Below are 16259 nucleotides of genomic sequence, written 5' to 3'. Positions count from 1 at the left end.
AAACAGATTTCAAAAATAAGCTGCCACAAAAAGCAAATGGCGGCGGCGTTTTCTTTAACATTTGTAAACATAGAGGCATAAAAACATCCAAGCACGAAGTTTACGATGGGTATGAGGAAAATTCAATAAATGTTTGAAACATCTTTCCACAACATCCAGTTACAAAGTCCAGTTAGATTAGTAGAAGTAGAAAAATAAAAAATTCTCCCCGGCGGGGAATTGAACACCGGTCTCCCGCGTGACATACGGGGATACTTACAACTATACTACACAGGATTAAGATATTTATCTGCTCTAATAATGCGCTAAACTTAAAGAGATTTACAAAATAAACTGCCACAAAAAGCAAATGGCGGCGGCGTTTTCTTTAACATTTGTAAACATAGACGCATCAAAACATCCAAGCACGAAGTTTACGATGGGTAGGAGGAAAATTCAAGTAAATGTTTGAAAAGCTAGTTTTTTTGCAGAAACACATCTTTCCACAACATCCAGTTACAAAGTCCAGTTAGATTAGTAGAAGTAGAAAGATAAAAAAATCCTCCCCGGCGGGGAATTGAACCCCGGTCTCCCGCGTGACAGGCAGGGATACTTACCACTATACTACCGAGGATTCGGATATAAACCTACTCTAATAATGCGCTAAACTTAAACAGATTTCAAAAATAAGCTGCCACAAACAGCAAATGGCGGCAGCGTTTTCTTTAACATTTGTAAACATGGACGCATAAAAACATCCAAGCACGAAGTTTACGATGGGTATGAGGAAAATTCAAGTAAACGTTTGAAAAGCTAGTTTTTTGCAGAAACACATCTTTCCACAACATCCAGTTCCAAAGTCCAGTTAGGTTAGTAGAAGTAGAAAGATAAAAAATCCTCCCCGGCGGGGAATTGAACCCCGGTCTCCCGCGTGACAGGCGGGGATACTTACCACTATACTACCGAGGAATCGTATATTTACCTACTCTAATAATGCGCTAAACTTAAACAGATTTCAAAAATAAGCTGCCACAAAAAGCAAATGGCGGCGGCGTTTTCTTTAACATTTGTAAACATAGACGCATAAAAACATCCAAGTACGAAGTTTACGATGGGTATGAGAAAAATTCAAGTAAATGTTAGAAAAGCTAGTTTTTTGCAGAAACACATCTTTCCACAACATCCAGTTACAAAGTCCAGTTAGATTTGTAGAAGTAGAAAGAAAACAAATCCTCCCCGGCGGCGAATTGAACCCCGGTCTCCCGCGTGACAGGCGGGGATACTTACCACTATACTACCGAGGATTCGGATATTAACCTACTCTAATAATGCGCTAAATTAAACCGATTTAAAAAATAATCTGCCACAAAAAGCAAATGGCGGCGGCGTTGTCTTTAACATTTGTAAACATAGACGCATAAAAACATCCAAGCACGATGTTTACGATGGGTATGAGGAAAATTCAAGTAAATGTTTGAAAAGCTAGTTTTTTGCAGAAACACATCTTTCCACAACATCCAGTTACAAAGTCCAGTTAGATTAGTAGAAGTAGAAAGATACAAAATCCTCCCCGGCGGGGAATTGAACCCCGGTCTCCCGCGTGACAGGCGGGGATACTTACCACTATACTAGTCAGGATTCGGTATTTACCTACTCTTATAATGCGCTAAACTTAAACAGATTTCAAAAATAAGCTGCCACAAAAAGCAAATGGCGGCGGCGTTTTCTTTAACATTTGTAAACATAGACGCATAAAAACATCCAAGCACGAAGTTTACGATGGGTATGAGGAAAATTCAAGTTAATGTTTGAAAAGCTAGTTTTTTGCAGAAACACATCTTTCCACAACATCCAGTTACAAAGTCCAGGTAGATTAGTAGAAGTAGAAAGATAAAAAATCCTCCCCGGCGGGGAATTGAACCCAGGTCTCCGCGTGACAGGCGGGTATACTTACCACTATACTACCGAGGATTCGGATATTTACCTACTATAATAATGCGCTAAACTTAAACAGATCCCAAAAATAAGCTGCAACAAAAAGCAAATAGCGGCGGCGTTTTTTTAACATTTGTAAACATAGACGCATAAAAACATCCAAGTACGAAGTTTACGATGGGTATGAGGAAAATTCAAGTTAATGTTTATAAAGCTAGTTTTTTGCAGAAACACATCTTTCCACAATATCCAGTTACAAAGTCCAGTTAGATTAGTAGAAATAGAAAGAAAACAAATCCCCCCCGGCGGGGAATTGAACCCCGGTCTCCCGCGTGACAGGCGGGGATACTTACAACTTTCCTACCGAGGATTCGGATATTTACCTACTCTAATAATGCCCTAAACTTAAACAGATTTCAAAAATAACTTGCCACAAAAAGCAAATGGCGGCGGCGTTTTCTTTAACATTTGTAAACATAGACGCATAAAAACATCCAAGCACGAAGTTTACGATGGGTATGAGGAAAATTCAAGTTAATGTTTGAAAAGCTAGTTTTTTGCAGAAACACATCTTTCCACAACATCCAGTTACAAAGTCCAGTTAGATTAGTAGAAGTAGAAAGATAAAAAATCCTCCCCGGCGGGGAATTGAACCCCGGTCTCCCGCGTGACAGGCGGGGATACTTACCACTATACTACCGAGGATTCGGATATTTACCTACTCTAATAATGCGCTAAACTTAAACAGATTTCAAAATTAAGCTGCCACAAAAAGCAAATGGCGGCGGCGTTTTCTTTAACATTTGTAAACATAGAGGCATAAAAACATCCAAGCACGAAGTTTACGATGGGTATGAGGAAAATTCAATAAATGTTTGAAAAGCTAGTTTTTTGCAGAAACACATCTTTCCACAACATCCAGTTACAAAGTCCAGTTAGATTAGTAGAAGTAGAAAAATAAAAAATTCTCCCCGGTGGGGAATTGAACACCGGTCTCCCGCGTGACAGGCGGGGATACTTACCACTATACTACACAGGATTAAGATATTTATTTACTCTAAACTTGCGCTAAACTTAAACAGATTTACAAAATAAACTGCCACAAGAAGCAAATGGCGGCGGCGTTTTCTTTAACATTTGTAAACATAGACGCATAAAAACATCCAAGCACGAAGTTTACGATGGGTATGAGGAAAATTCAAGTAAATGTTTGAAAAGCTAGTTTTTTTGCAGAAACACATCTTTCCACAACATCCAGTTACAAAGTCCAGTTAGATTAGTAGAAGTAGAAAGATAAAAAATCCTCCCCGGCGGGGTATTGAACCCCGGTCTCCCGCGAGACAGGCGGGGATACTTACCACTATACTACCGAGGATTCGGATATTTACCTACTCTTATAATGCGCTACACTTAAACAGATTTCAAAAATAAGCTGCCACAAAAAGCAAACGGCGGCGTTTTATTTAACATTTGTAAACATAGACGCATAAAAACATCCAAGCACAAAGTTTACGATGGGTATGAGGAAAATTCAAGTTATTGTTTGAAAAGCTAGTTTTTTGCAGAAACACATCTTTCCACAACATCCAGTTACAAAGTCCAGTTAGGTTAGTAGAAGTAGAAAGATAAAAAATCCTCCCCGGCGGGGAATTGAACCCCGGTCTCCCGCGTGACAGGCGGGGATACTTACCACTATACTACCGAGGATTCGGATATTTACCTACTCTAATAATACGCTAAACTTAAACAGATTTCAAAAATAAGCTGCCACAAAAAGCAAATGGCGGCGGCGTTTTCTTTAACATTTGTAAACATAGACGCATAAAAACATCCAAGCAGGAAGTTTACGATGGGTATGAAGAAAATTCAAGTTACTGTTCGAAAAGCTTGTTTTTTGCAGAAACACATCTTTCCACAACATCCAGTTACAAAGTCCAGTTAGATTAGTAGAAGTAGAAAGATAAAAAATCCTCCCCGGCGGGGAATTGAACCCCGGTCTCCCGCGTGACAGGCGGGGATACTTACCACTATACTACCGAGGATTCGGATATTTACCTACTCTAATAATGCGCTCAACTTAAACAGATTTCAAAAATAAGCTGCCACAAAAAGCAAATGGCGGCGGCGTTTTCTTTAACATTTGTAAACATAGACGCATAAAAACATCCAAGCACGAAGTTTACGATGGGTATGAGGAAAATTCAAGTTAATGTTTGAAAAGCTAGTTTTTTGCAGAAACACATCTTTCCACAACATCCAGTTACAAAGTCCAGTTAGATTAGTAGAAGTAGAAAAATAAAAAATACTCCCCGGCGGGGAATTGAACCCCGGTCTCCAAGGTGACAGGCGGGGATACTTACCACTATACTACCGAGGATTCGGATATTTACCTACTCTAATAATGCGCTAAACTTAAACAGATTTCAAAAATAAGCTGCCACAAAAAGCAAATGGCGGCGGCGTTTTCTTTAACATTTGTAAACAAAGACGCATAAATACATCCAAGCAGGAAGTTTACGATGAGTATGAGGAAAATTCAAGTTAATGTTTGAAAAGCTAGTTTTTTGCAGACACACATTTTTCCACAACATCCAGTTACAAAGTCCAGTTAGATTAGTAGAAGTAGAAAGATAAAAAATCCTCCCCGGCGGGGAATTGAACCACGGTCTCCCGCGTGACAGGCGGGGATACTTACCACTATACTACCGAGGATTCGGATATTTACCTACTCTAATAATGCGCTAAACTGAAACAGATTTCAAAAATAAGCTGCCACAAAAAGCAAATGGCGGCGGCGTTTTCTTTAACATTTGTAAACATAGACGCAAACAAACATCCAAGCACGAAGTTTACGATTGGTATGAGGAAAATTCAAGTTAATGTTTGAAAACTAGTTTTTTGCAGACACACATCTTTCCACAACATCCAGTTACAAAGTCCAGTTAGATTAGTAGAAGTAGAAAGATAAAAAATCCTCCCCGGCGGGGAATTGAACCCCGGTCTCCCGCGTGACAGGCGGGGATACTTACCACTATACTACCGAGGATTCGGATATTTACCTACTCTAATAATGCGCTAAACTTAAACAGATTTCAAAAATAAGCTGCCACAAAAAGCAAATGGCGGCGGCGTTTTCTTTAACATTTGTAAACAAAGACGCATAAATACATCCAAGCAGGAAGTTTACGATGAGTATGAGGAAAATTCAAGTTAATGTTTGAAAAGCTAGTTTTTTGCAGACACACATTTTTCCACAACATCCAGTTACAAAGTCCAGTTAGATTAGTAGAAGTAGAAAGATAAAAGATCCTCCCCGGCGGGGAATTGAACCACGGTCTCCCGCGTGACAGGCGGGGATACTTACCACTATACTACCGAGGATTCGGATATTTACCTACTCTAATAATGCGCTAAACTGAAACAGATTTCAAAAATAAGCTGCCACAAAAAGCAAATGGCGGCGGCGTTTTCTTTAACATTTGTAAACATAGACGCAAACAAACATCCAAGCACGAAGTTTACGATTGGTATGAGGAAAATTCAAGTTAATGTTTGAAAACTAGTTTTTTGCAGACACACATCTTTCCACAACATCCAGTTACAAAGTCCAGTTAGATTAGTAGAAGTAGAAAGATAAAAAATCCTCCCCGGCGGGGAATTGAACCACGGTCTCCCGCGTGACAGGCGGGGATACTTACCACTATACTACCGAGGATTCGGATATTTACCTACTCTAATAATGCGCTAAACTTAAACAGATTTCAACAATAAGCTGCCACAAAAAGCAAATGGCGGCGGCGTTTTCTTTAACATTTGTAAACATAGACGCATAAAAACATCGCAGCACGAAGTTTAGTATTGGTATGAGGAAAATTCAAGTTAATGTTTGAAAAGCTAGTTTTTTGCAGATACACATCTTTCCACAACATCCAGTTACAAAGTCCAGTTAGATTAATAGAAGTAGAAAGATAAAAAATCCTCCCCGGCGGGGAATTGAACCCCGGTCTCCCGCGTGACAGGCGGGGATACTTACCACTATACTATCGAGGATTCGGATATTTACCTACTCTAATAATGCGCTAAAATTAAACAGATTTCAACAATAAGCTGCCACAAAAAGCAAATGGCGGCGGCGTTTTCTTTAACATTTGTAAACATAGACGCATAAAAACATCCAAGCACGAAGTTTACGATGGGTATGAGGAAAATTCAAGTTAATGTTTGAAAAGCTAGTTTTTTGCAGACACACATCTTTCCACAACATCCAGTTACAAAGTCCAGTTAGATTAGTAGAAGTAGAAAGATAAAAAATCCTCCCCGGCGGGGAATTGAACCCCGGTCTCCCGCGTGACAGGCGGGGATACTTACCACTATACTACCGAGGATTCGGATATTTACCTACTCTAATAATGCGCTAACCTTAAACAGATTTCAAAAATAAGCTGCCACAAAAAGCAAATGGCGGCGGCGTTTTCTTTAACATTTGTAAACATAGACGCATAAAAACATCCAAGCACGAAGTTTACGATGGGTATAAGGAAAATTCAAGTTAATGTTTGAAAAGCTAGTTTTTTGCAGAAACACATCTTTCCACAACATCCAGTTACAAAGTCCAGTTAGATTAGTAGAAGTAGAAAGATAAAAAATCCTCCCCGGCGGGGAATTGAACCCCGGTCTCCCACGTGACAGGCGGGGATACTTACCACAATACTATCGAGGATTCGGATACTCTAATAATGCGCTTAACTTAAACAGATTTCAAAAATAAGCTGCCAAAAAAAGCAAATGGCGGCGGCGTTTTCTTTAACATTTGTAAACATAGACGCATAAACACATCCAAGCACGAAGTTTACGATGGGTATGAGGAAAATTCAAGTTAATGTTTGAAAAGCTAGTTTTTTGCAGAAACACATCTTTCCACAACATCCAGTTACAAAGTCCAGTTAGATTAGTAGAAGTAGAAAGATAAAAAATCCTCCCCGGCGGGGAATTGACCCCCGGTCTCCCACGTGACAGGCGGGGATACTTACCACTATACTACCGAGGATTCGGATATTTACCTACTCTAATAATGCGCTACACTTAAACAGATTTCAAAAATAAGCTGCCAAAAAAAGCAAATGGCGGCGGCGTTGTCTTTAACATTTGTAAACATAGACGCATAAATACATCCAAGCACGAAGTTTACGATGGGTATGAGGAAAATTCAAGTTAATGTTTGAAAAGCTAGTTTTTTTGCAGAAACACATCTTTCCACAACATCCAGTTACAAAGTCCAGTTAGATTAGTAGAAGTAGAAAGATAAAAAATCCTCCCCTGCGGGGAATTGACCCCCGGTCTCCCGCGTGACAGGCGGGGATACTTACCACTATACTACCGAGGATTCGGATATTTACCTACTCTAATAATGCCCTAAGCTTAAACAAATTTCAAAAATAAGCTGCCACAAAAAGCAAATGGCGGCGGCGTTTTCTTTAACATTTGTAAACATAGACGCATAAAAACATCCAAGCACGAAGTTTACGATGGGTATGAGGAAAATTCAAGTGAATATTTGAAAAGCTAGTTTTTTGCAGAAACACATCTTTCCACAACATCCAGTTACAAAGTCCAGTTAGATTAGTAGAAGTAGAAAGATAAAAAATCCTCCCCGGCGGGGAATTGAACCCCGGTCTCCCGCGTGACAGGCGGGGATACTTACAACTATACTACCGAGGATTCGGATATTTACTTACTCTAATAATGCGCTACACTTAAACAGATTTCAAAAAAAAGCTGCCACAAAAAGCAAATGGCGGCGTAGTTTTCTTTTAAATTTGTAAACATAGACGCATAAAAACATCCAAGCACGAAGTTTACGATGGGTATGAGGAAAATTCAAGTGAATATTTGACAAACTAGTTTTTTGCAGAAACACATCTTTCCAAAACATCCAGTTACAAAGTCCAGTTAGATTAGTAGAAGTAGAAAGATAAAAAATCCTCCCCGGCGGGGAATTGAACCCCGGTCTCCCGCGTGATAGGCGGGGATACTTACCACTATACTACCGAGGATTCGGATATTTACCTACTCTAATAATGCGCTACACTTAAACAGATTTCAAAAATAAGCTGCCACAAAAAGCAAATGGCGGCGGCGTTTTCTTTAACATTTGTAAACATAGACGCATAAATACATCCAAGCACGAAGTTTACGATGGGTATGAGGAAAATTCAAGTTAATGTTTGAAAAGCTAGTTTTTTTGCAGAAACACATCTTTCCACAACATCCAGTTACAAAGTCCAGTTAGATTAGTAGAAGTAGAAAGATAACAAATCCTCCCCGGCGGGGAATTGAACCCCGGTCTCCCGCGTGACAGGCGGGGATACTTACCACTATACTACCGAGGATTCGGATATTTACCTACTCTAATAATGCGCTAAACTTAAACAGATTTCAAAAATAAGCTGCCACAAAAAGCAAATGGCGGCGGCGTTTTCTTTAACATTTGTAAACATAGACGCATAAAAACATCCAAGCACGAAGTTTACAATGGGTATGAGGAAAATTCAAGTGAATATTTGACAAACTAGTTTTTTGCAAAAACACATCTTTCCACAACATCCAGTTACAAAGTCCAGTTAGATTAGTAGAAGTAGAAAGATAAAAAATCCTCCCCGGCGGGGAATTGAACCCCGGTCTCCCGCGTGACAGGCGGGGATACTTACCACTATACTACCGAGGATTCGGATATTTACTTACTCTAATAATGCGCTACACTTAAACAGATTTCAAAAAAAAGCTGCCACAAAAAGCAAATGGCGGCGTAGTTTTCTTTTAAATTTGTAAACATAGACGCATAAAAACATCCAAGCACGAAGTTTACGATGGGTATGAGGAAAATTCAAGTTAATGTTTGAAAAGCTAGTTTTTTGCAGAAACACATCTTTCCACAACATCCAGTTACAAAGTCCAGTTAGATTAGTAGAAGTAGAAAGATAAAAAATCCTCCCCGGCGGGGAATTGAACCCCGGTCTCCCGCGTGACAGGCGGGGATACTTACCACTATACTACCGAGGATTCGGATATTTACCTACTCTAATAATGCGCTACACTTAAACAGATTTCAAAAATAAGCTGCCACAAAAAGCAAATGGCGGCGGCGTTTTCTTTAACATTTGTAAACATAGACGCATAAAAACATCCAAGCACGAAGTTTACGATGGGTATGAGGAAAATTCAAGTGAATATTTGACAAACTAGTTTTTTGCAGAAACACATCTTTCCACAACATCCAGTTACAAAGTCCAGTTAGATTAGTAGAAGTAGAAAGATAAAAAATCCTCCCCGGCGGGGAATTGAACCCCGGTCTCCCGCGTGACAGGCGGGGATACTTACCACTATACTACCGAGGATTCGGATATTTACCTACTCTAATAATGCGCTAAACTTAAACAGATTTCAAAAATAAGCTGCCACAAAAAGCAAATGGCGGCGGCGTTTTCTTTAACATTTGTAAACATAGACGCATACAAACATCCAAGCACGAAGTTTACGATGGGTATGAGGAAAATTCAAGTTAATGTTTGAAAAGCTAGTTTTTTGCAGAAACACATCTTTCCACAACATCCAGTTACAATGTCCAGTTAGATTAGTAGAAGTAGAAAGATAAAAAATCCTCCCCGGCGGGGAATTGAACCCCGGTCTCCCGCGTGACAGGCGGGGATACTTACCACTATACTACCGAGGATTCGGATATTTACCTACTCTAATAATGCGCTAAACTTAAACAGATTTCAAAAATAAGCTGCCACAAAAAGCAAATGGCGGCGTTTTCTTTAACATTTGTAAACATAGACGCATACAAACATCCAAGCACGAAGTTTACGATGGGTATGAGGAAAATTCAAGTTAATGTTTGAAAAGCTAGTTTTTTGCAGAAACACATCTGTCCACAACATCCAGTTACAAAGTCCAGTTAGATTAGTAGAAGTCGAAAGATAACCAATCCTCCCCGGCGGGGAATTGAACCCCGGACTCCCGCGTGACAGGCGGGGATACTTACCACTATACTACCGAGGATTCGGATATTTACCTACTCTAATAATGCGCTAAACTTAAACAGATTTCAAAAATAAGCTGCCACAAAAAGCAAATGGCGGCGGCGTTTTCTTTAACATTTGTAAACATAGACGCATACAAACATCCAAGCACGAAGTTTACGATGGGTATGAGGAAAATTCAAGTTAATGTTTGAAAAGCTAGTTTTTTGCAGAAACACATCTTTCCACAACATCCAGTTACAAAGTCCAGTTAGATTAGTAGAAGTAGAAAGATAAAAAATCCTCCCCGGCGGGGAATTGAACCCCGGTCTCCCGCGTGACAGGCGGGGATACTTACCACTATACTACCGAGGATTCGGATATTTACCTACTCTAATAATGCGCTAAACTTAAACAGATTTCAAAAATAAGCTGCCACAAAAAGCAAATGGCGGCGGCGTTTTCTTTAACATTTGTAAACATAGACGCATTAAAAACTTCCAAGCACGAAGTTTACGATGGGTATGAGGAAAATTCAAGTTAATGTTTGAAAAGCTTGTTTTTTGCAGAAACACATCTTTCCACAACATCCAGTTACAAAGTCCAGTTAGATTAGTAGAAGTCGAAAGATAAAAAATCCTCCCCGGCGGGGAATTGAACCCCGGTCTCCCGCGTGACAGGCGGGGATACTTACCACTATACTACCGAGGATTCGGATATTTACCTACTCTAATAATGCGCTAAACTTAAACAGATTTCAAAAATAAGCTGCCACAAAAAGCAAATGGCGGCGGCGTTTTCTTTAACATTTGTAAACATAGACGCATAAAAACATCCAAGCACGAAGTTTACGATGGGTATGAGGAAAATTCAAGTGAATATTTGACAAACTAGTTTTTTGCAGAGACACATCTTTCCAAAACATCCAGTTACAAAGTCCAGTTAGATTAGTAGAAGTAGAAAGATAAAAAATCCTCCCCTGCGGGGAATTGAACCCCGGTCTCCCGCGTGACAGGCGGGGATACTTACCACTATACTACCGAGGATTCGGATATTTACCTACTCTAATAATGCGCTAAACTTAAACAGATTTCAAAAATAAGCTGCCACAAAAAGCAAATGGCGGCGGCGTTTTCTTTAACATTTATAAACATAGACGCATAAAAACATCCAAGCACGAAGTTTACGATGGGTATGAGGAAAATTCAAGTGAATATTTGAAACACGAGTTTTTTGCAGAAACACATCTTTCCACAACATCCAGTTACAAAGTCCAGTTAGATTAGTAGAAGTAGAAAGATAAAAAATCCTCCCCGGCGGGGAATTGAACCCCGGTCTCCCGCGTGACAGGCGGGGATACTTACAACTATACTACCGAGGATTCGGATATTTACTTACTCTAATAATGCGCTACACTTAAACAGATTTCAAAAAAAAGCTGCCACAAAAAGCAAATGGCGGCGTAGTTTTCTTTTAAATTTGTAAACATAGACGCATAAAAACATCCAAGCACGAAGTTTACGATGGGTATGAGGAAAATTCAAGTTAATGTTTTAAAAGCTAGTTTTTTGCAGAAACACATCTTTCCACAACATCCAGTTACAAAGTCCAGTTAGATTAGTAGAAAGATAACAAATCCTCCCCGGCGGGGAATTGAACCCCGGTCTCCCGCGTGACAGGCGGGGATACTTACCACTATACTACCGAGGATTCGGATATTTACCTACTCTAATAATGCGCTAAACTTAAACAGATTTCAAAAATAAGCTGCCACAAAAAGCAAATGGCGGCGGCGTTTTCTTTAACATTTGTAAACATAGACGCATAAAAACATCCGAGCACGAAGTTTACGATGGGTATGAGGAAAATTCAAGTTAATGTTTGAAAAGCTAGTTTTTTGCAGAAACACATCTTTCCACAACATCCAGTTACAAAGTCCAGTTAGATTAGTAGAAGTAGAAAGATAAAAAATCCTCCCCGGCGGGGAATTGAACCCCGGTCTCCCGCGTGACAGGCGGGGATACTTACCACTATACTACCGAGGATTCGGATATTTACCTACTCTAATAATGCGCTAAACTTAAACAGATTTCAAAAATAAGCTGCCACAAAAAGCAAATGGCGGCGGCGTTTTCTTTAACATTTGTAAACATAGACGCATAAAAACATCCAAGCACGAAGTTTACGATGGGTATGAGGAAAATTCAAATGAATATTTGACAAACTAGTTTTTTGCAGAAACACATCTTTCCACAACATCCAGTTACAAAGTCCAGTTAGATTAGTAGAAGTAGAAAGATAAAAAATCCTCCCCGGCGGGGAATTGAACCCCGGTCTCCCGCGTGACAGGCGGGGATACTTACCACTATACTACCGAGGATTCGGATATTTACCTACTCTAATAATGCGCTAAACTTAAACAGATTTCAAAAATAAGCTGCCACAAAAAGCAAATGGCGGCGGCGTTTTCTTTAACATTTGTAAACATAGACGCATACAAACATCCAAGCACGAAGTTTACGATGGGTATGAGGAAAATTCAAGTTAATGTTTGAAAAGCTAGTTTTTTGCAGAAACACATCTTTCCACAACATCCAGTTACAATGTCCAGTTAGATTAGTAGAAGCAGAAAGATAAAAAATCCTCCCCGGCGGGGAATTGAACCCCGGTCTCCCGCGTGACAGACGGGGATACTTACCACTATACTACCGAGGATTCGGATGTTTACCTACTCTAATAATGCGCTAAACTTTAACAGATTTCAAAAATAAGCTGCCACAAAAAGCAAATGGCGGCGGCGTTTTCTTTAACATTTGTAAACATAGACGCATAAAAACATCCAAGCACGAAGTTTACGATGGGTATGAGGAAAATTCAAGTTAATGTTTGAAAAGCTAGTTTTTTGCAGAAACACATCTTTCCACAACATCCAGTTACAAAGTCCAGTTAGATTAGTAGAAGTAGAAAGATAAAAAATCCTCCCCGGCGGGGAATTGAACCCCGGTCTCCCGCGTGACAGGCGGGGATACTTACCACTATACTACCGAGGATTCGGATATTTACCTACTCTAATAATGCGCTAAACTTAAACAGATTTCAAAAAAAAGCTGCCACAAAAAGCAAATGGCGGCGTAGTTTTCTTTTAAATTTGTAAACATAGACGCATAAAAACATCCAAGCACGAAGTTTACGATGGGTATGAGGAAAATTCAAGTGAATGTTTTAAAAGCTAGTTTTTTGCAGAAACACATCTTTCCACAACATCCAGTTACAAAGTCCAGTTAGATTAGTAGAAGTAGAAAGATAACAAATCCTCCCCGGCGGGGAATTGAACCCCGGTCTCCCGCGTGACAGGCGGGGATACTTACCACTATACTACCGAGGATTCGGATATTTACCTACTCTAATAATGCGCTAAACTTAAACAGATTTCAAAAATAAGCTGCCACAAAAAGCAAATGGCGGCGGCGTTTTCTTTAACATTTGTAAACATAGACGCATAAAAACATCCGAGCACGAAGTTTACGATGGGTATGAGGAAAATTCAAGTTAATGTTTGAAAAGCTAGTTTTTTGCAGAAACACATCTTTCCACAACATCCAGTTACAAAGTCCAGTTAGATTAGTAGAAGTAGAAAGATAAAAAATCCTCCCCGGCGGGGAATTGAACCCCGGTCTCCCGCATGACAGGCGGGGATACTTACCACTATACTACCGAGGATTCGGATATTTACCTGCTCTAATAATGCGCTAAACTTAAACAGATTTCAAAAATAAGCTGCCACAAAAAGCAAATGGCGGCGGCGTTTTCTTTAACATTTGTAAACATAGACGCATAAAAACATCCAAGCACGAAGTTTACGATGGGTATGAGGAAAATTCAAATGAATATTTGACAAACTAGTTTTTTGCAGAAACACATCTTTCCACAACATCCAGTTACAAAGTCCAGTTAGATTAGTAGAAGTAGAAAGATAAAAAATCCTCCCCGGCGGGGAATTGAACCCCGGTCTCCCGCGTGACAGGCGGGGATACTTACCACTATACTACCGAGGATTCGGATATTTACCTACTCTAATAATGCGCTAAACTTAAACAGATTTCAAAAATAAGCTGCCACAAAAAGCAAATGGCGGCGGCGTTTTCTTTAACATTTGTAAACATAGACGCATACAAACATCCAAGCACGAAGTTTACGATGGGTATGAGGAAAATTCAAGTTAATGTTTGAAAAGCTTGTTTTTTGCAGAAACACATCTTTCCACAACATCCAGTTACAATGTCCAGTTAGATTAGTAGCAGCAGAAAGATAAAAAATCCTCCCCGGCGGGGAATTGAACCCCGGTCTCCCGCGTGACAGGCGGGGATACTTACCACTATACTACCGAGGATTCGGATGTTTACCTACTCTAATAATGCGCTAAACTTAAACAGATTTCAAAAATAAGCTGCCACAAAAAGCAAATGGCGGCGGCGTTTTCTTTAACATTTGTAAACATAGACGCATAAAAACATCCAAGCACGAAGTTTACGATGGGTATGAGGAAAATTCAAGTTAATGTTTGAAAAGCTAGTTTTTTGCAGAAACACATCTTTCCACAACATCCAGTTACAAAGTCCAGTTAGATTAGTAGAAGTAGAAAGATAAAAAATCCTCCCCGGCGGGGAATTGAACCCCGGTCTCCCGCGTGACAGGCGGGGATACTTACCACTATACTACCGAGGAGTCGGATATTTACCTACTCTAATAATGCGCTAAACTTAAACAGATTTCAAAAATAAGCTGCCACAAAAAGCAAATGGCGGCGGCGTTTTCTTTAACATTTTTAAACATAGACGCATAAAAACATCCAAGCACGAAGTTTACGATGGGTATGAGGAAAATTCAAGTGAATATTTGACAAACTAGTTTTTTGCAGAAACACATCTTTCCACAACATCCAGTTACAAAGTCAAGTAAGATTAGTAGAAGTAGAAAGATAAAAAAATCCTCCCCGGCGGGGAATTGAACCCCGGTCTCCCGCGTGACAGGCGGGGATACTCACCACTATACTACCGAGGATTCGGATATTTACCTACTCTATAATGCGCTAAACTTAAACAGATTTCCAAAAAAAGCTGCAACAAAAAGCAAATGGCGGCGGCGTTTTCTTTTAAATTTGTAAACATAGACGCATAAAAACATCCAAGCACGAAGTTTACGATGGGTATGAGGAAAATTCAAGTTGATGTTTGAAAAGCTAGTTTTTTGCAGAAACACATCTTTCCACAACATCCAGTTACAAAGTCCAGTAAGATTAGTAGAAGTAGAAAGATAAAAAATCCTCCCCGGCGGGGAATTGAAACCCGGTCTCCCGCGCAACAGGCGGGGATACTTACCACTATACTACCGAGGATTCGGATATTTACCTACTCTAATAATGCGCTAATCTTAAACAAGTTTCAAAAATAAACTGCCACAAAAAGCAAATGGCGGCGGCGTTTTCTTTAACATTTGTAAACATAGACGCATAAATACATCCAAGCACGAAGTTTACGATGGGTATGAGGAAAATTCAAGTTAATGTTTGAAAACTAGTTTTTTGCAGAAACACATCTGTCCACAACATCCAGTTACAAAGTCCAGTAAGATTAGTAGAAGTCGATAGATAAAAAATCCTCCCCGGCGGGGAATTGAACCCCGGTCTCCCGCGTGACAGGCGGGGATACTTACCACTATACTACCGAGGATCCGGATATTTACCTACTCTAATAATGCGCTAAACTTAAACAGATTTCAAAAATAAGCTGCCACAAAAAGCAAATGGCGGCGGCGTTTTCTTTAACATTTGTAAACATAGACGCATAAAAACATCCAAGCACGAAGTTTACGATGGGTATGAGGAAAATTCAAGTTAATGTTTGAAAAGCTAGTTTTTTGCAGAAACACATCTTTCCACAACATCCAGTTACAAAGTCCAGTTAGATTAGTAGAAGTAGAAAGATAAAAAATCCTCCCCGGCGGGGAATTGAACCCCGGTCTCCCGCGTGACAGGCGGGGATACTTACCACTATACTACCGAGGATTCGGATATTTACCTACTCTAATAATGCGCTAAACTTAAACAGATTTCAAAAATAAGCTGCCACAAAAAGCAAATGGCGGCGGCGTTTGCTTTAACATTTTTAAACATAGACGCATAAAAACATCCAAGCACGAAGTTTACGATGGGTATGAGGAAAATTCAAGTGAATATTTGACAAACTAGTTTTTTGCAGAAACACATCTTTCCACAACATCCAGTTACAAAGTCCAGTTAGATTAGTAGAAGTAGAAAGATAAAAA

At 39.7% G+C, this 16259-nt stretch overlaps 40 non-coding genes across 40 annotated transcripts; all 40 read right to left on the bottom strand.

Moving 5' to 3' along the window:
• Window positions 1-541: 541 nt before the first annotated feature.
• On the bottom strand, window positions 542-613 carry Trnad-guc (transfer RNA aspartic acid (anticodon GUC)). Its single transcript has one exon. It is a non-coding gene; the product is annotated as a tRNA-Asp (tRNA).
• A 263-nt stretch (window positions 614-876) lies between these two features.
• Window positions 877-948, bottom strand: Trnad-guc (transfer RNA aspartic acid (anticodon GUC)). The gene has a single exon. It is a non-coding gene; the product is annotated as a tRNA-Asp (tRNA).
• A 263-nt stretch (window positions 949-1211) lies between these two features.
• Trnad-guc (transfer RNA aspartic acid (anticodon GUC)) lies at window positions 1212-1283 on the bottom strand. Its single transcript has one exon. It is a non-coding gene; the product is annotated as a tRNA-Asp (tRNA).
• Window positions 1284-1879: 596 nt separating this feature from the next.
• On the bottom strand, window positions 1880-1950 carry Trnad-guc (transfer RNA aspartic acid (anticodon GUC)). Its single transcript has one exon. It is a non-coding gene; the product is annotated as a tRNA-Asp (tRNA).
• Window positions 1951-2547: 597 nt separating this feature from the next.
• Trnad-guc (transfer RNA aspartic acid (anticodon GUC)) lies at window positions 2548-2619 on the bottom strand. Its single transcript has one exon. It is a non-coding gene; the product is annotated as a tRNA-Asp (tRNA).
• Window positions 2620-3217: 598 nt separating this feature from the next.
• On the bottom strand, window positions 3218-3289 carry Trnad-guc (transfer RNA aspartic acid (anticodon GUC)). The gene has a single exon. It is a non-coding gene; the product is annotated as a tRNA-Asp (tRNA).
• Window positions 3290-3549: 260 nt separating this feature from the next.
• Window positions 3550-3621, bottom strand: Trnad-guc (transfer RNA aspartic acid (anticodon GUC)). Its single transcript has one exon. It is a non-coding gene; the product is annotated as a tRNA-Asp (tRNA).
• Window positions 3622-3884: 263 nt separating this feature from the next.
• Trnad-guc (transfer RNA aspartic acid (anticodon GUC)) lies at window positions 3885-3956 on the bottom strand. The gene has a single exon. It is a non-coding gene; the product is annotated as a tRNA-Asp (tRNA).
• A 598-nt stretch (window positions 3957-4554) lies between these two features.
• On the bottom strand, window positions 4555-4626 carry Trnad-guc (transfer RNA aspartic acid (anticodon GUC)). The gene has a single exon. It is a non-coding gene; the product is annotated as a tRNA-Asp (tRNA).
• Window positions 4627-4888: 262 nt separating this feature from the next.
• On the bottom strand, window positions 4889-4960 carry Trnad-guc (transfer RNA aspartic acid (anticodon GUC)). The gene has a single exon. It is a non-coding gene; the product is annotated as a tRNA-Asp (tRNA).
• Window positions 4961-5223: 263 nt separating this feature from the next.
• On the bottom strand, window positions 5224-5295 carry Trnad-guc (transfer RNA aspartic acid (anticodon GUC)). Its single transcript has one exon. It is a non-coding gene; the product is annotated as a tRNA-Asp (tRNA).
• A 262-nt stretch (window positions 5296-5557) lies between these two features.
• Window positions 5558-5629, bottom strand: Trnad-guc (transfer RNA aspartic acid (anticodon GUC)). Its single transcript has one exon. It is a non-coding gene; the product is annotated as a tRNA-Asp (tRNA).
• Window positions 5630-5892: 263 nt separating this feature from the next.
• On the bottom strand, window positions 5893-5964 carry Trnad-guc (transfer RNA aspartic acid (anticodon GUC)). Its single transcript has one exon. It is a non-coding gene; the product is annotated as a tRNA-Asp (tRNA).
• A 263-nt stretch (window positions 5965-6227) lies between these two features.
• Trnad-guc (transfer RNA aspartic acid (anticodon GUC)) lies at window positions 6228-6299 on the bottom strand. Its single transcript has one exon. It is a non-coding gene; the product is annotated as a tRNA-Asp (tRNA).
• A 1261-nt stretch (window positions 6300-7560) lies between these two features.
• Window positions 7561-7632, bottom strand: Trnad-guc (transfer RNA aspartic acid (anticodon GUC)). Its single transcript has one exon. It is a non-coding gene; the product is annotated as a tRNA-Asp (tRNA).
• Window positions 7633-7895: 263 nt separating this feature from the next.
• Window positions 7896-7967, bottom strand: Trnad-auc (transfer RNA aspartic acid (anticodon AUC)). The gene has a single exon. It is a non-coding gene; the product is annotated as a tRNA-Asp (tRNA).
• Window positions 7968-8231: 264 nt separating this feature from the next.
• Window positions 8232-8303, bottom strand: Trnad-guc (transfer RNA aspartic acid (anticodon GUC)). Its single transcript has one exon. It is a non-coding gene; the product is annotated as a tRNA-Asp (tRNA).
• A 263-nt stretch (window positions 8304-8566) lies between these two features.
• Window positions 8567-8638, bottom strand: Trnad-guc (transfer RNA aspartic acid (anticodon GUC)). Its single transcript has one exon. It is a non-coding gene; the product is annotated as a tRNA-Asp (tRNA).
• Window positions 8639-8901: 263 nt separating this feature from the next.
• Trnad-guc (transfer RNA aspartic acid (anticodon GUC)) lies at window positions 8902-8973 on the bottom strand. Its single transcript has one exon. It is a non-coding gene; the product is annotated as a tRNA-Asp (tRNA).
• Window positions 8974-9236: 263 nt separating this feature from the next.
• On the bottom strand, window positions 9237-9308 carry Trnad-guc (transfer RNA aspartic acid (anticodon GUC)). The gene has a single exon. It is a non-coding gene; the product is annotated as a tRNA-Asp (tRNA).
• A 263-nt stretch (window positions 9309-9571) lies between these two features.
• Window positions 9572-9643, bottom strand: Trnad-guc (transfer RNA aspartic acid (anticodon GUC)). Its single transcript has one exon. It is a non-coding gene; the product is annotated as a tRNA-Asp (tRNA).
• A 260-nt stretch (window positions 9644-9903) lies between these two features.
• Trnad-guc (transfer RNA aspartic acid (anticodon GUC)) lies at window positions 9904-9975 on the bottom strand. The gene has a single exon. It is a non-coding gene; the product is annotated as a tRNA-Asp (tRNA).
• Window positions 9976-10238: 263 nt separating this feature from the next.
• Window positions 10239-10310, bottom strand: Trnad-guc (transfer RNA aspartic acid (anticodon GUC)). Its single transcript has one exon. It is a non-coding gene; the product is annotated as a tRNA-Asp (tRNA).
• Window positions 10311-10574: 264 nt separating this feature from the next.
• Window positions 10575-10646, bottom strand: Trnad-guc (transfer RNA aspartic acid (anticodon GUC)). Its single transcript has one exon. It is a non-coding gene; the product is annotated as a tRNA-Asp (tRNA).
• Window positions 10647-10909: 263 nt separating this feature from the next.
• Window positions 10910-10981, bottom strand: Trnad-guc (transfer RNA aspartic acid (anticodon GUC)). Its single transcript has one exon. It is a non-coding gene; the product is annotated as a tRNA-Asp (tRNA).
• A 263-nt stretch (window positions 10982-11244) lies between these two features.
• On the bottom strand, window positions 11245-11316 carry Trnad-guc (transfer RNA aspartic acid (anticodon GUC)). The gene has a single exon. It is a non-coding gene; the product is annotated as a tRNA-Asp (tRNA).
• A 257-nt stretch (window positions 11317-11573) lies between these two features.
• On the bottom strand, window positions 11574-11645 carry Trnad-guc (transfer RNA aspartic acid (anticodon GUC)). The gene has a single exon. It is a non-coding gene; the product is annotated as a tRNA-Asp (tRNA).
• A 263-nt stretch (window positions 11646-11908) lies between these two features.
• Trnad-guc (transfer RNA aspartic acid (anticodon GUC)) lies at window positions 11909-11980 on the bottom strand. The gene has a single exon. It is a non-coding gene; the product is annotated as a tRNA-Asp (tRNA).
• A 263-nt stretch (window positions 11981-12243) lies between these two features.
• On the bottom strand, window positions 12244-12315 carry Trnad-guc (transfer RNA aspartic acid (anticodon GUC)). Its single transcript has one exon. It is a non-coding gene; the product is annotated as a tRNA-Asp (tRNA).
• Window positions 12316-12578: 263 nt separating this feature from the next.
• On the bottom strand, window positions 12579-12650 carry Trnad-guc (transfer RNA aspartic acid (anticodon GUC)). Its single transcript has one exon. It is a non-coding gene; the product is annotated as a tRNA-Asp (tRNA).
• A 263-nt stretch (window positions 12651-12913) lies between these two features.
• On the bottom strand, window positions 12914-12985 carry Trnad-guc (transfer RNA aspartic acid (anticodon GUC)). Its single transcript has one exon. It is a non-coding gene; the product is annotated as a tRNA-Asp (tRNA).
• Window positions 12986-13248: 263 nt separating this feature from the next.
• Window positions 13249-13320, bottom strand: Trnad-guc (transfer RNA aspartic acid (anticodon GUC)). The gene has a single exon. It is a non-coding gene; the product is annotated as a tRNA-Asp (tRNA).
• A 263-nt stretch (window positions 13321-13583) lies between these two features.
• Trnad-guc (transfer RNA aspartic acid (anticodon GUC)) lies at window positions 13584-13655 on the bottom strand. Its single transcript has one exon. It is a non-coding gene; the product is annotated as a tRNA-Asp (tRNA).
• Window positions 13656-13918: 263 nt separating this feature from the next.
• On the bottom strand, window positions 13919-13990 carry Trnad-guc (transfer RNA aspartic acid (anticodon GUC)). Its single transcript has one exon. It is a non-coding gene; the product is annotated as a tRNA-Asp (tRNA).
• A 263-nt stretch (window positions 13991-14253) lies between these two features.
• On the bottom strand, window positions 14254-14325 carry Trnad-guc (transfer RNA aspartic acid (anticodon GUC)). Its single transcript has one exon. It is a non-coding gene; the product is annotated as a tRNA-Asp (tRNA).
• A 263-nt stretch (window positions 14326-14588) lies between these two features.
• On the bottom strand, window positions 14589-14660 carry Trnad-guc (transfer RNA aspartic acid (anticodon GUC)). Its single transcript has one exon. It is a non-coding gene; the product is annotated as a tRNA-Asp (tRNA).
• A 264-nt stretch (window positions 14661-14924) lies between these two features.
• Trnad-guc (transfer RNA aspartic acid (anticodon GUC)) lies at window positions 14925-14996 on the bottom strand. Its single transcript has one exon. It is a non-coding gene; the product is annotated as a tRNA-Asp (tRNA).
• A 262-nt stretch (window positions 14997-15258) lies between these two features.
• Window positions 15259-15330, bottom strand: Trnan-guu (transfer RNA asparagine (anticodon GUU)). Its single transcript has one exon. It is a non-coding gene; the product is annotated as a tRNA-Asn (tRNA).
• A 262-nt stretch (window positions 15331-15592) lies between these two features.
• Window positions 15593-15664, bottom strand: Trnad-guc (transfer RNA aspartic acid (anticodon GUC)). The gene has a single exon. It is a non-coding gene; the product is annotated as a tRNA-Asp (tRNA).
• Window positions 15665-15927: 263 nt separating this feature from the next.
• On the bottom strand, window positions 15928-15999 carry Trnad-guc (transfer RNA aspartic acid (anticodon GUC)). Its single transcript has one exon. It is a non-coding gene; the product is annotated as a tRNA-Asp (tRNA).
• Between the last annotated feature and the right edge of the window lie 260 nt (window positions 16000-16259).

The sequence above is a fragment of the Euprymna scolopes genome, chromosome 19 (genome assembly GCF_053919585.1).
Source record: "Euprymna scolopes isolate OS-2025 chromosome 19, ASM5391958v1, whole genome shotgun sequence".
Classification (NCBI taxonomy): Eukaryota; Metazoa; Mollusca; class Cephalopoda; order Sepiida; family Sepiolidae; genus Euprymna; species Euprymna scolopes.
The sequence above is the reverse complement of the archived record's forward strand: the minus strand, read 5'-3'. Positions and strand labels throughout refer to the sequence as shown.